This window comes from Trichechus manatus, unplaced genomic scaffold (genome assembly GCF_000243295.1).
Source record: "Trichechus manatus latirostris isolate Lorelei unplaced genomic scaffold, TriManLat1.0 scaffold00112, whole genome shotgun sequence".
Lineage (NCBI taxonomy): Eukaryota > Metazoa > Chordata > Mammalia > Sirenia > Trichechidae > Trichechus > Trichechus manatus.
In genome coordinates this window covers 7,896,094-7,911,259 of record NW_004444048.1, presented here as the reverse complement: position 1 = coordinate 7,911,259, position 15,166 = coordinate 7,896,094, and the positions used below count along the sequence as shown (strand labels likewise).

The 15,166-nt window shown below is 38.4% G+C and overlaps 1 protein-coding gene and 1 pseudogene across 1 annotated transcript in view; one reads left to right on the top strand and one right to left on the bottom strand.

The window, feature by feature from the left end:
- Positions 1-15,166, top strand: part of TMTC1 (transmembrane O-mannosyltransferase targeting cadherins 1) — a 342,295-nt gene that overhangs the window by 72,242 nt on the left and 254,887 nt on the right. The gene's annotated exons all lie outside the window — the stretch shown is intronic.
- LOC111821868 (mitochondrial import receptor subunit TOM5 homolog) overlaps positions 11,791-15,166 on the bottom strand; it is a 22,083-nt pseudogene continuing 18,707 nt past the window's right edge.

Here is a 15,166-nt window from a genome sequence, read left to right as displayed (position 1 = left end):
CTGTATACTTTTCTCTGGTCTTATGGCTGCATCTCAGACTTACAATACGCTGTTGAGTAGAAGTGTTGAAAGAAGTCACCCTTGTCATTTGCTGACCTTAAAGGAATTGTGCTATAGATTGCCAGCTTAATTGCACTGTGGTCGTAGAGCATGTTTTCTAACATATGAACCCTTTAAAATTCGTGTAGACTTATTTTGTGGCCTAGTATGTAATCAATTTAAAATTTTATGTATTTTTTTCATTTGTAGGGTACAAATTTCTGCATATGTCTATTGCAAAAGCAGTTGTCAGAGTATTATTTTGGAATCTTGGGGACCCAAGACTCTTTCAAGGGGTCCATAAGGTTAACGAAACTATTCTTATAATAACCCTAAGACGTATTTTCCTTTTTCATTCATTCTCTTATGAGTGTGTAGTGCAGTTTTCTACAGACTATGTAATGTGTGATATTGCAACAGAATGAATGCCAAGGCAGATATGAGACTACAACAGTCTTCTATTAAGCCAAATGTTAAAGGATTTGCAAGCATGTAAAACAATGCCTCAGTTTCACTGACATATTTTTTTGGTTTTGGAAAATAGTTACTTTTCATAAAAATTATATTGTTTTTGTTAACATATAAGGGGTTTGTCATTGTTATTTTAAAATTACAAATAATAAATATTTGAAAGTCTCAGTTTTAATTTCTCATACAGTAAATATCAACAGGTATAACCCATATAAACAGGAACTTTTTTGGATTCTCAATGTTTTTCAGAGCGTAAAGAATCCTGAGACTAACAATTTTGAGAACCATTGGTCTTTGGGATCAAGCTTGTTACTGTGTTATTCAAATCTTTTATGTTTTTAATTGATTTTCCTTTTGCTCTTTTGACCTGTCAGTTACTGAGAGAAGTGATTCAGAATTCTCCCCTTTGAAGTGGATTTGTTTATTTCTCCTTGGAGTTCTATCTATGTTGCTTTGTATATTTTCAGACAATGTTTTTGGGATTAAACAAGTTTAGAAATGTAATAACTTCTTGATGATTATAACCTTCTATCATCCTAATATTTTTATCTTAAAATATATTATGTTTGAAAATATTATGGCTATGCTGACCTTCTTTGGGTTAGTGTTTGCACATTTTAAGAATTTTAGGCCATTTCATTAGGAGTGAAATAGCAAATTAATAAGGAACATGGCTGTCATGACATATGGAAGCACTTCTCTCCCTATCCTGAAGCTTAGTCTTTTTTTTCCTCATATTTATTTATTTCTTTTCCTTCTCATTTTTGCTGACTTCATTATTTATCTTTTGGATACATGTTTTCATTACTTCTAGATTTATTAATATTTTAATAAATTTTAGTAACTTTGGACCTTAAGTTAGGAATTATTGATAAGGAACATAATTTTTGTTAACAGAAATAAACTTTTTAAATTCGTTAGGCTTCTCAAAATATTATTTAGTGTTTTTGAATAGCTAAATGATATTCAGAAGTAAAATTTGACTGGTACAAAAGGGAATTCTGTGAAAACTAACACTCTCTCTTGGCCCTGTCCTATCCATTCCCTTGATAGAAGCGACAATTTTTATCATGTTACGAGATTTATTGGGTTGTGGAAGAGAGACTTACATCTTCATGAAATCATTTTGTCATACTCAGTTTCTTAGACTTTAGTCACTTTAAATGATTGCCATTTACTTGTTTTGTTTCAGCATTTTAAAGGTACCATTCTAATGCTTTCGGGCCTTCATTGTATTTAATAACAGACCACCAGGTATTTTTATTGTTGTTCTCTATATAATGTGTTTTCTCTAGCTGTGATACACACACACACACACACACACACACACACACACACACACACGTCATATATATCTATATTTGTGGTATACATATTGTATTTTTACTGTCTGAGGTTCACTGAACTTCTTGAATATGCAAATTTATGCTTTTTACAAAATTTGGGGAAAATCTTGGCAATTAATTATTTAAATTTTCATTTCTGCCCCATTCACTTTCTTTTCTTTCTGTACTCCAATTACATTTGTGGTAGAACCTTTGATATTGTTCCACATATCATTGAAGCTGTGTTCATTTTTATTTAATTTCTTTTTCTTGTTTCTTCAGAGTGATTAATTTCCTTTGATCTGTCTTCAAGTTTACCTATTCTTTCTTTTCTAATATGCTGTTAAACTCATCCAGTAAACTTTTTTATATTTATATTAAATATTTTTCAGTTCTAGAATTTCCATTTGGTTTTTTTTTTTATAATTTCTCTTTCTCTACTTAGATACCTTATTTCTTCATTCATTATGAGCATATTTTCTTAGCTTGGTATAACAGCTGCTTTAATCCTTGTCTCGTAATTCTAACACCTGGGTCTCCAAATATTACCTTTTTTCTTGAGTTTGGATCACATTTTCATGTTCTTCACATGAATAGTGATTTTGGATGGTATCCTGGACATTGTGAATAATATGTTGTAGAGATTCTAGATTCTGTTATGTTTTTGTTTTACTAGGCAGTTAATTTTTTCTCCAGCAATGGGGTTGTTGTTATGTACCTTTAGGTTGATTTCAACTCATAGCCGCCTTATAGGACAGAGTAGAACTGCCCCATAGGGTTTCCAAGGCTGTTATCTTTACTGAAGCAGACCGTCACATCTTTCTCCCACAGAGTGGCAGGTGAGTTTGAACCTCTGACCTTAGTAGCTGAGTAGTTAATCACTGCACCACCGGGGCTCCTTCCAGCAATGAGATGGCAGCTGAAATCGCTGTTTGGATCTTTGAATCTTAGCTGGACTTTTGGACTTCTGCTTTGTACATGTGTACTGGAAGTCAGCTAGAGATTTGGATGGGGTTTGTCTGCAAAATTTGGGGTATTCTCTCAGTGGCTCTCTTCTTTATACGATTCCTCCCTTGCTATACAGCTACTGTGGTCACCTCGGAGCCCTGGTGGTGCAGTGGTTAAGAGCTTGGCTGCTAACCAAAAGGGTGGCAGTTCGAATCCACCAGCTGCTCCTTGGAAGTCCCATGGGGCAGTCCTACTCTGTCCTGTAGGGTCGCTATGAGTCGGAATCGACTCAGTGGTAACAGCTTTGGTTTTTTGGTTTTGTTGGTTACCTTAGACTATGTTCTTCAGTTCTTCAAGCCAGTAAGACTGGAGTTTCTGTCAGAGTTTTGGCTACCCTGTATGATGGAGCTGATTGTGCCTTTCCCTCAGATGAAAAGCCAAACAAACAAAACCCAGGAAACTCTTATAATACTGTTCCCTTCTTCAAAATGTGATCCCCCTCTGGTTTCTGTCTGTTTTGATCACTTTCCAGTGTCTTTAGGTAGTTATTTTTGATATTTTGTACAGTTTACAGTTGTTTCCTGTGAGAGGGTTGGTCCAATACAAAATAAAAAAAACAGTTGCTGTCAAGTTGGTTCCAACTCATGGCAGCCCTATGTGTTGCAGGGTAGAACTGTTTTCCGTGGGATTTTCAAAGCTGTGACCTTTCAGAAGCAGATCGCCAGGGTTTTCTTCAGAGGTGCCTCTGGGTGGGTTCAAGTTACCAAACTTTTCTTTAGAAGTTGAGTGCTTAACCATTTGCGCCACCTGGGGACTCCTCCAGTACAAGCTGCTCCACCATTATTAGAGACAGAACCTCTCTGTACTTGCTTTAACATTTTTACTTATAGCATACATAGTAACTAGGAAGATAATATTTTGAAAGGTTTAATTTATTGCAAGTGATCTGCGTTGTATTGTTGTGTATTTCTTTTTGGTAAGTGCCTGCCATTGCTTCATCATAAATCACTTGCAAATTCAGGATACAAGTTGCGTAACTGAAGAGTCTAACTATTGCGCTGTTAGTGTATAATGAAGTGCACACCCTTCCATTTATGAAAGGAATTATAAATCCCAATATGCTAAAATTCTAAAAGTCACAGAATAGTCACTAAACAATTATTATTTTCTATTTTAAGTTGCAGATGAGTCTTGCAGGAATAGTACTACTTCATACATTATATGAAGCGTTTAAATTATAGAATATAATTAGTAACTCTCTTCAAAGACTTAGGAACTGTTAAATTTATTTAGTTGTTATTCAGGAACACAATTGTACATAAATAAACCTGTTCCTCTTAAGAACTTAAGAGAAAAGATGCATTTTCAATGGAACACCTGTTGGTAAGGTAAAGGTGATAGCTTGAGCCAGGCAATTTCCATAAACCCTGTTCACTTCTGACCTGGTGGATTTCAAACCATTCTGGGAAAGTTCTTTAACTAAGGAGATGAATCTTGAAAGTTTCCCCTCCTCTGGGACAGTACCCTTAAACATTTTGGTCCATATACCCCCTGAACTAATTTTGAAATACTGTGGACTCCCTCTTACATTTAAGTTGGCATTTGAAAATTTTCAAAAGTCTCAACACTTGCAGAGAGTTTAATTTTGCATATATTATGTATGTCAACAATATAAAATTGTTATATCCCTGTTCTAAATATGTCCAATAGAATGTAAGTACTAAAAGTGATTTTTTACCTATTATCGACCATTTTAAAAATACATGAATAAGCTTCTCCTTTACTGCTTGGAATTTTACAGTATACATTTTCCACATAGAAATCATATTTCCATTCCTTTTGGTTAACAGAATCTGATCCTAATGTAATCCAGTTGTATGTTTTTATTAATCATTGTATCATATTTCTTGCAATAAAAATCTGCAAATAAATTAAAACGTCCTAATTTCCCATGTTCATAGGCTGTAAAGTATTCAAAATTCTTCTGGATTAATTAGGAATACAATTATTACATAATTTATCAAAACGATATGTTAAGGACTGTTTTGAAGCAGCGTTGTGTAGTACTAAAAAGCACAGACTATGAAGCCTGAATGCCGGGGTTCATATCCCAGCTCTCACTCCGCTGCTAGTATTTTTAGTATTTTATACTATTTTCTGTCATCTGTATACTATTTTGTGTCATCTGTAAAATGAGGATAAAAATACTATTATCCTGATATGAATGATGTGAGGGTTGAGTTAATATATGTAAAGTGCTTAGAATAGTTGGTAGCCCATAATGAGCGCTATGTATTTGCTTTGTTACTATGTTCATGTAGTTGTTAGCTGCCATTGAGTTGGCTCCTGACTCATGGCGACCCCATGCACAATGAAATGAAATGCTGCCCAGTCTTGTGCCATTCCCGTGATCATTTGTGGATTGGACCACTGGGATCCATTAGGTGTTCTTTGGCTGAGTGTTGGAAGTAGATTGCCAGACCTTTTTTCCTAGTCTGTGTTAGTCTGTAAACTCTGCTGAAACCTGTTCAGCATCATGGCAACCTGAAAGCCTCCACTGACAAATAGGTGATGGCTTGCATGAGGCACATTGGCTGGGAATTGAACCTGGGTCTGTGCATGGAAGGTGAGAATTACTGAGAATGAAAAGTGAAATTTTATTGGAAATGTATCGGTTAATGAAATGAATGTGTCTTTTGTATTTTTTTTTAATAATTAGTTCATTTGTTCAAAGATGATATGATTTATTGCTGGAATAGGTCTGTGTTCAGCATTACAGCTATCCCAATTTTTCATTGATATGTTTACAATGAGAAACTTTTTTATATAGATGAGTATAAATGAGAATGGAGTCTTGTTAGAGCAAAGTCTCTCAATTATTTGTATTCCTTTTGATTATATGCCTAAAAATCACTTGCTGATATTTCATCAAATGTCATTTTTAGTGATCTTTCTGTGAATGGCTCCATTAGATCCTGCTTCAGTTTTGTTGAAAGCATTCAGTTGGAAACCACCTGACTTGCAAAATGGTTTTTCTTATCTTTGTAGTCATTTTCTTTTGCAGCGTCAATACCAATATTTGTGATTAGACCTTTGTTGGGGACCCACCTAGGATAGTGCACTATTATAAAACCGGATGAGTAAGAGATAGAATTTCTTTTAGAAAGAGTAAGTAAGGGTAACTTGAAAGGGGAGGTGGAACTTTGGTGACACTTGGGCTGCACTCCTCAAGCAAATCAATTTTGGAATGTTTTTATGTACCCCTGGTACTGGTACCCTAATTTAAAGGTCATGGTTCTTGGGACCATCTCTTCTCTCTGGAAAATATGAGCCAGGAACAACTCATGACCAACATCTGCCAATTTAAGTATTGTCTTCTGGTCTCTATTGGAGTGTCAGGATTTGGAGAGCCTGTCAGCTCTATGGTTCTAAAAATGTGATCTATAGACTCCTAGAATGCCTCAGGTCCTTTATGGGGTCTATGAGGTCAAAACTATTTTAATAAAAATACAAAAATGTTATTTTCCCCTTTCACTGTGTTGATAAATGTATTGACAGTGCCAACGCAATGATGGGTAAAACAATGAGCCCCTTATCACAAATTAAGCCATTAGCACCAAACCATACTAGTTATTGTATATACTGCCATACACTTGCAGTTTAAAAAAAAATTTAGTTAAGAATGTCATTGGTGAAGCAGTAACATTTTTTAAAATTAAATCTCAACACTTGAGTACATGTCATTTTAATGTGTGATGAAATAAGAAGTATGCACAAGCACGCCTCCTGCAAACTGAAGTACAATATCTTGAGGAAAAGCACTTGTATGTTGTTTGAGTTACAAGCTGAACTAGCCATTATTGTTATTATTTTTTAATGAAACACAGTTTTCACTAGACGGATTGAGAAACTATAGTTACTCAGACTTGGCTATTTGACAGGCATTTTCTCCAAAATGAGCAACGAACCTGAGACTTGAAGAAAAAATAACTGACAGTATTTATTGCTAGTACTAAAAGTCAGATTTTTCAGTAAAAATTAGAATATTGGAAAGCTTGTAACGCCTCCCAATACCCAAGGACTCTTTTGATGAGATTGCTGATGATATTAAGAAATATAATTTTGAAAATATTGTATAATGAAATGTGCATACGTTTTGAAGATTCACATAACTTAGCTAATATTTTCCAAATGACCAGTATGTGATGATGTAAAATCATGCATGGATGAAAGAGCCATTCAAATACAAGATAGACAGTGGATTCATTCTACATTGCAAATAAGTGTTAAGAAACTAGCACTCGCTGAGTGAAGTAGTATCAAAAAGAATATCCACAATTATATGAAAAGATTATCTGAAAAGGTATAAAATATTCCTCCTTTTTCTAACTACATAAATTTAGCAAAGGTAGATTTTCTTTATGTATGTCAGCCAGATCAACAAATAGTAACAGGTTAAATGCAGAAGGAGATATGAGATTTCAGCTTTTATTCTTGTTGGCTAAGCCAGGCATTTAATGAAATTTGCAAAAATGTATTTAAAAAGTGCTATTCCTTTCACTAAATTTTTTGGTTATAAAAAAATGTATATTTTAAAATAAATCATTATATAAGTAAGCAATGAGTTTATTTATTTATTTATTTGGCTTTAACAAAGAGAAATTTATTTCCTCACAGTTAAAGTAGGCTAAAAGTCCAAATTCGGGGTGTCACCACCAGGGGAAGTCTTTCTCTCAGCCATCTCATCAGTGTTCCTCCGGACTAGGAGCTTCTCTGCGCAGGGACCCCGGTCCAGAGGACGCACTTTGCTCCCAGCACTGCTTTCTTGATGGTATGAGGTCCCCCTGTCTCACTGCTCACTTCTGTCTTTTATATCTCAAGAGATTGCCTCAGGACACAATCCAGTCTTGTAGATCCAGTCCTGCCTTACTAACACAACTGCCACCCATCCTCCCTTATTAACATCATAGAGGCAGGATTTACAACATATAGGAAAATCATACAGTACCAGGAATCATGGCCCAGCCAAACTGATACACACATTTTTTGGGGGGACATAATTCAATCCATGACATACCACCCTTTGGCCCCCCAAAAATCACATCCTTGCAACATGGAAAACACATTCACCCCATCATATAATAGCAAAAGTCTTAACTCCAAGTCCAAAATCTAAAAATTCCTCTTCATCTGTAAAATCTAGAATACAAGTTACTTGCTTCCAAAGGTACAATGGCAGAACAGGCACAAGCTAGATACTTCCATTACAAATGGGAGAAACTGGAGGGAAAGAAGGGATAACAGGCACCAAGCAAGTCAGCAGAACGCATTACATTAGCCCTCAAGGCTTTGAAAATAATCCTCTGTTCTCTGAGACAATTTACATAATAGTCCTGCCCTCCAGACTCTAGGTATTGGCCACACTCTCCAGATTTTGAGTGGCGGCCCCTCGGCCCTGGGCTTCAGCTCCCCTTCCAGGCCCACTGGGACAGCAACTCTGCTCCCTTGGCTTTAGGTGCACCATTCTCCCAGTCCATCTGAGTGGCGACTCCACTCTTAGAAGCACCAGAAGCCATTGCTCCACCCTTTGAAACCCGAGGTCACGGCCATACCTTTTGAGACTGAGGCAGCTCGGCTTCTTGTGTCCCTTGTCTCTTCAGCTTCTGCTTCTGTTTCCTGTGGCCTCTTGGCCCTTGGGCCTCATGCCCGCATCTGCCCTGCTGGGGCAAGCATCACAAAGCTCTGTAGCTCCACCAGTATAAGCTCCCGGAGGCACCCCACTCCGCCAGGAACCCCCCCCCCCCCGCCACGCACAGGCACTCAGCTCTCCCGGTCTGAGGGTCGGCTCCAGTGCCGTCTCACACTGGTCTCCCCGCTGTGCTGCTGTCGGCCCTCTGCTGCTGCTGCTTCCCTGCTGCTGTAGGTTGTCTGCTGCTGCTGGTCCTCTGTCACTGCAGCACGTCTATCCATTCACTGTTTTAAAACTACTTCCACGTTTTAGGTATCTGTTAGAGCAGCACCCCACTCTCTCGTACCAAATTCTGTCTTAGTTATCTAGTGCTGCTTCAACAGAAATACCACAAGTGGATGGCTTTAACAAAGAGAAATGTATTTCCTCACAGTTAAAGTAGGCTAAAAGTCCAAATTCAGGGTGTCGGCTCCAGGGGGAGGCTTTTTCTCTCTGTCGGCCTTCTTCTCTTCAGTGTTCCCCTGGACTAGGAGCTTCTCTGCGCAGGGACCCGGGTCCAAAGGACGTGCTCCGCTCCTGGCACTGCTCTCTTGATGGTATGAGGTCCCCCTGTCTCACTGTTCACTTCTGTCTTATATATCTCAAGAGATTGCCTCAGCATACACTCCAATCTTATAGATCCAGTCCTGCCTTACTAACACAACTGCTACCATCCTCCTTCATGAACATCATAGAGGCAGGATTTACAACATATAGGAAAATCACATAATACCAGGAATCATGGCCCAGCCAAATTGATACGCACATTTTTGGGGGGACATAATTCAATCCATGACACCATCTATGAGGAATTATTTACTTAAGAGAGAGCTGATTTATAAGGTTCTATTTTAGGAAAACAATTTTTTTATTGTAGTATATATATTTACAAAACATTTGCCATTTTAACATTTTTACCTCTATCCATTTTCAATGTTTTTCGTCATCCTTAACAGAAACTCAATGCCCCTCGAGCAATAGCTTCTCCCTTTCCCCTCCTACCCTCCCTTGGTAACCTCTAATAAACTTTGGCTGCTATACGTTTGCTCTTCTAGATATTTCATTTATGTGGGACCATACAATATTTGTTCTTTTGTGTCTGCCTTTTTTCACTCAGCATGATGTTTTCAAGGTTCATCCATGTCATAGCCTACATCACAACTTCATTTCTCTTTATAACTAAGTAATATTCTATTGCATGTATATACCACATTTTGTTTATCCATTCATCTGTTGATGGACACTTGGGCTGTTTCCACCTTTTGGCTATTGTGGATAATGCTGCAATAAACATTGGTGTACAAGTATCTGTTAGAGTCCCTGCTTTTGAGTCTTTTAGGTATATAGCTAGAAGTGTGTGGTTTAATGAATTACTTAATATGGCCCTTCTAGCTATAATCTTTGTGACTCCCGCACCATGCAAATAAGGTGTATGGAACCCTAATGAGGGGATTGATTAGTTTTGCCATCCTCTAGGCTTAAAAGAGAGTCAATCCTAGAGCAGGGAGGGGGAACTCACTACCACCAAGAAAGAAAGCTGGGAGCAGAGCGTGTCCCCCGAACCCAGGGTCCCCGTGCCGAGAACCCCCCAGATCCAGGAGACAGCTGTAACACTAGAAACAGCACAAGACGTGAGAAGCGACGACAAGTGCGACAAAGAACCGGCAGCAACAGAACCAGGAGACCGGCAGGAGACGGCATGGTGGGCTTGCCAGTCCATGGAGTGAGAAAGCTGAGCACCCCCGGGAAGAAGGCTTGCTAGCAGAGTGGGGTGCTCCCGAGCACCCGTAAGCGGAGATAGGCCTGCCAGCCCACGAAGCCAGAGAGTTGAGCGCCCCTGGGCTGAAGCTTACTGGCGGAGTGAGGCGCCTCCGGGCACCCATCAATCGAGCTAAATAGCTCTGTAACACTTGCCCAAGCAGGGCAGAGGCCAGGCCAGCTCAAGAGGCCCACAGGGCCAAGGGGCCAAGGGCCAGGGAGAGGCCTGCCTGTGGGCATGGCTGAGAAGCTGTCCTGATGGAAGAACTGTGTCCTGAGTCTTTCCTGGTCCTGAATTATAACCTGTTACCTCCCTAATAAATCCCATAATCGTGAGTATTGTCTGTGAGTTCTGCGTGCCATTGCAACAAATTATCAAATCTAGCAGAGGAGTAGAGAGTGTTGTGGGAGGGACTGCTGGTGTCAGAATTGGTGAAAAGTTTGGAGAGAGGATGTATATCTGACATCCTCTTCATAGGAATCAGCCATGGGCTAATGATCTTGATCCTCCCCTCCTTGTTAAGTAGACGAAGAGGTCAGATGATGATGCTGCCACCATGCCATTTTTATAGAGTGGAATTGCTGGGTCATATGGTAGTTCTATGTTTAGCTTTTTGAGGAGTCATCAAACTGTTTTCCACAGTGACTGCACCATTTTATAATTCCACCAGCAATGAATGAGGGTTCCAGTTTCTCCACATCCTCCCAATACTTGTTTTCCATTTTTCTGATTTTAGCCATCTTAGTGGAAGTGAAGTGTTATCTCATTGTGGTGTTTTTGTTTTTCTTAATTTATACATTTATTAAAAATATAACGGTGTTGTGCTTAAAGATCATTGTGATTGTGTGCTGATTCCACAAAACGTAATTAATTATAAGGAACTCTTCACAAATACATGCTGGACAGAAGTAAAAGGGTAAACAGAAATGATAGCAAAGACAGTACAATGTCAGGTATAATTTCCTTATAATTAATACAAGCTAGAAAATGGAGTTTGATGCTATTTATGATTATACCAACATTCATGGAGGCTGAATATCACAGGCATAAGGGTGCACAGTGACTCAAGAACTCTTCATACTTCCCAAATCATTTTATATTTTAGGTATGAAGGTTGGTCACTAGAACAAACTTGTTTTTGTTTTTTTTGGTGAAAATATGCAAAACAAAACATACACAACTTCAACAATTTCTAATGCACAATTCAGTGACGTTGGTTACATTCTTCAAGTTGTGTCACCTTTCTTAATATCCTTTTCCAAATTATTTCACTGTCATTAATACAGTCTCTCTAATCCGCAGCTTCTCATCTGACCTTTCTAGTTGCTGCTGTCAGTTTAATCACATATAGGTAGTTCAATAAAGTAGAACAATCAGAGAAAATTTGTTTTTAACAAGTAGAATTTTTATGCCCATTCAATCCAAGAGTCTCTTATATCTTTCTGGGCCTACTCATTTGCATATGGAATCAGAAATTAGAACCAAGTTCATATCATGCATTCACAAGTGATACCAAATCTTCATATGCTGTACAGTTTCTTTAAGATATAAGAGTGACTTGCAACAGGGCCACATAAATGAACAAGTTACGTATGGAGGAGGTCACATTTCCAGGCATCTTCCATTTCATTTCCTCCAGGTCCAGCTTCGGTGTAAGGCCCTCAATCTGGAATATCCAGGCTGTGCATCACTGGCTTCCAGCCACCGTATTCTGCTCTTCTCAGTCTCATTGTGGTTTTGATTTGCATTTCTATAATGACCAATGACGTTGAGCATCTTTTCATGTGCTCACTGGCTGTTTGTATATCTTCTTTGGTGAAATGTCTATTCAAATCCTTTGCCCACTTTTTGATTGGGTTGTTTTCCTTGTTATTGACTTGTAGGGGTTCTTTATATATTCCAGATCTTAAACCCTTATCAGGCATATGTTTCCCAAATATTTTCTCCCATTCCGTCCATTTAGCTTCATTCTTTTGCATGTGGATATCCAGTTGTCCCAGCACCATTTATTGACGAGACTGTTCTTTCCCCATGGGATAGACTTAGCACCCTTGTCAAAAATCAATTGACCATAGATGTATGAATTCATTTCTAGACTCTCAATTCTATCCCATTGATATATATGTTTGTCATTATACCAGTACTAGGCTACTTTGATTACTGTAGCTTTATATCACATTTTGAAATTGGGAAATGTGAGTCCTCCTATGTTGTTCTTCTTTTTCAAGATTGCTTTGGCTTTTCGGAGTCCGTTGCAATTCTGTATAAATTTGAGGATTGGTTATTCCATTTCTGCAAAAACAACAACAAAAAACTATTGGAATTTTGATAAGGATTGCATTGACTCTATAGACTGCTTTGAGTAGTATTGATATCTTAACAATATTAAATTTTCCAATCCATAAGCATGCAATGTCCTTCCATTTATTTAAGCCTTCTTTAATTTCTTTCAGCAATGTTTTATAGTTTTCAGTGTACAAGTCTTTGACTTTCCTGGTTAAATTTATTCCTAGGTATTTTATCTTTTTAGATGCTATTGTAAATGGAATTTTATTCTTAATTTCCTCTTCAGTTTGTTGATTGCTGAGAACAATTTTAACATCAGTTCCTAAGCCTGAGTTTCTTAAACGATTTCAATTCAGTCGGGCAATTTTAAACTCTTTACAAATCTTTTTTTTTTCTTTTTCTTTTGCTTTAAATGAAAGTTTACAGTTCAAGTTAGTTTTTCATACAAAAATGTATATACACATTGTTATGTGACCCTAGTTGCTCTCCCTATAATGCGACAGCACAACTCCTCCTTTCCACCCCGGATTTCCCGCTTCCATTCAACCAGCTCCTGTCCCTTTTTGCCTTCTCATCTTGCCTCCGGACAGGAGCTACCCATTTAGTCTCATGTATCTACTTGAGCTAAGAAGCACTTTCTTCAGGAGTATCATTTTATGTCTTGTAGTCCATTCTAATCTATGTCTGAAGAGTTGGCTTCGGGAATGGTTTCAGTTTTGGGCTAACAGAGAGTCCAGGGGCCGTGTCTTCCTGGGTCCCTCCAGTCTCAGTCAGACCATTAAGTCTGGTCTTTTTACTAAAGTTTGAGTTCTGCACTCCACTTACAAATCTTTTTAAAATTAAAGTTATTATTCAGTTTTTTCCTTAGGCAGCATGGAGCATTGTAATAAAAGCTAAAATAATCATGATTCTTACTTCTTTCATACTTAGACAATATAAACTCTGACACTGTCTCTGAGGGAATTGCTGGGGTCAAAGTTCAGGTCCGGTTGCCGAAATGCCTCATAAACACAAATTGCTTTGGGTTTACGTTATTTCCTTTTGAGACTGAGGCAGCTCGGCTTCTTGTGTCCCTTGTCTCTTCAACTTCTGCTTCTGTTTCCTGTGGCCTCTTGGTCCTTGTGCCTCACGTCTGCATCTGCCCTGCTGGGGCAAGTGTTCCAAAGCTTGGTAGCTCCGCCGGTAAGTGCCCGGAGGCACCCCACTCGGCCAGGAAGCCTCCCGCGCACAGGCACTCAGCTCTCTCGCTCTGTGGGTTGGCTCCAGTGCCATCTCGCACTGGTCTCCTGGTTCTGCTGCTGCTGTAGGTTCTCTGCTGCTGCTGGTCCTCTGTCACTGCCACACCCCTATCCATTCACAGTTTTAAAACCACTTCCACATTTTAGGCATCTGTTAGAGCAGCACCCTACTCTCTCAGTACCAAATTCTGTTTTAGTCATCTAGTGCTGCTATAAGAGAAATACCACAAGTGGATGGTTTTAACAAAGAGAAGTTTATTTCCTTACAGTAAAGTAGCTAAAAGTCCAAACTCAGGGTGTCAGCTCCACGGGAAGGCTTTTTCTCTTTCTTGGCCTTCTCATCAGTGTTCCACCGGACTAGGAGCTTCTTGACGCAGGGACCCCCAGTCCAAAGGACACACTGTGCTCCCGGCACTGCTTTCTTGCTGGTATGAGGTCCCCCTATTATTGTTATTTTAATGAATTAATAATATTCTGTTTTTTCTCATTTTTAGATATAACCCACATAAAAATGATTGGGAAGCCTCAGTAATTTTTTAGTGTGTTGGGTCTTAGAAACCTAGCTTGATAATTGCTATATTAGTAAGTAGGAAGTGATAAGTTGGGAAGAGAATAATTTTATTAAGACAACATATGTTGGGGTTAAACTTTTCCTTGTGGTGTTAACCTGTTTGAACATCTGAATACTGTAATCAGTATTTTTATATAAGATGTGGTTTGCATACTCACCACCATAGTGTTCTTTGTGGTTCCACTCTTATACAATGAATTGTCTGGTTTATTTTGACGATTCTCTTCCACATAGGATTTGTTTGAGGGGAAGTCCATATTATGTCAGAGTAGTCTCCTCTCCTGAAAAGACTCTGAAAAGTGCCAGCAGATACAGGGCTGCTTTGAAAAGTGCTGTTAGAGGGAGCATTTTGCCAATGGTATGCAGAAGCTCAGCAGCTTTTTAAAATCCTGCCTGCGGGCCCCAAACCCCTGAATATCTCTCACATCTGTTACAGTTCTTCAGTCTCCCCACTTCATTATAACAGTGTTAGAAATATAGTGCCATTTGCAGTTTATACTTTGAGTTAAACCATTGACACCAATTGCATAGTTTAATGTACTCAATTTTTGTTATTAGAAGATGGAAGATAATATAGACAGTAACCATAAGTTAGAGGGGATAAAAAAGCACAGGGCTAATGTGAGATTTTGAGCTCATAGAAACCTGTTTTTTTTTAATTTAATATTTTATTGTACTTCAGGTGAAGGCTTACAGAACAAATAGTTTCTCATGTAACAGTACACACATGCTGTTTTATGACATTGGTTAACAACCCCACAACATTTTAACCCTCTAAATTCTCAACTTTTTTTTTTTTTT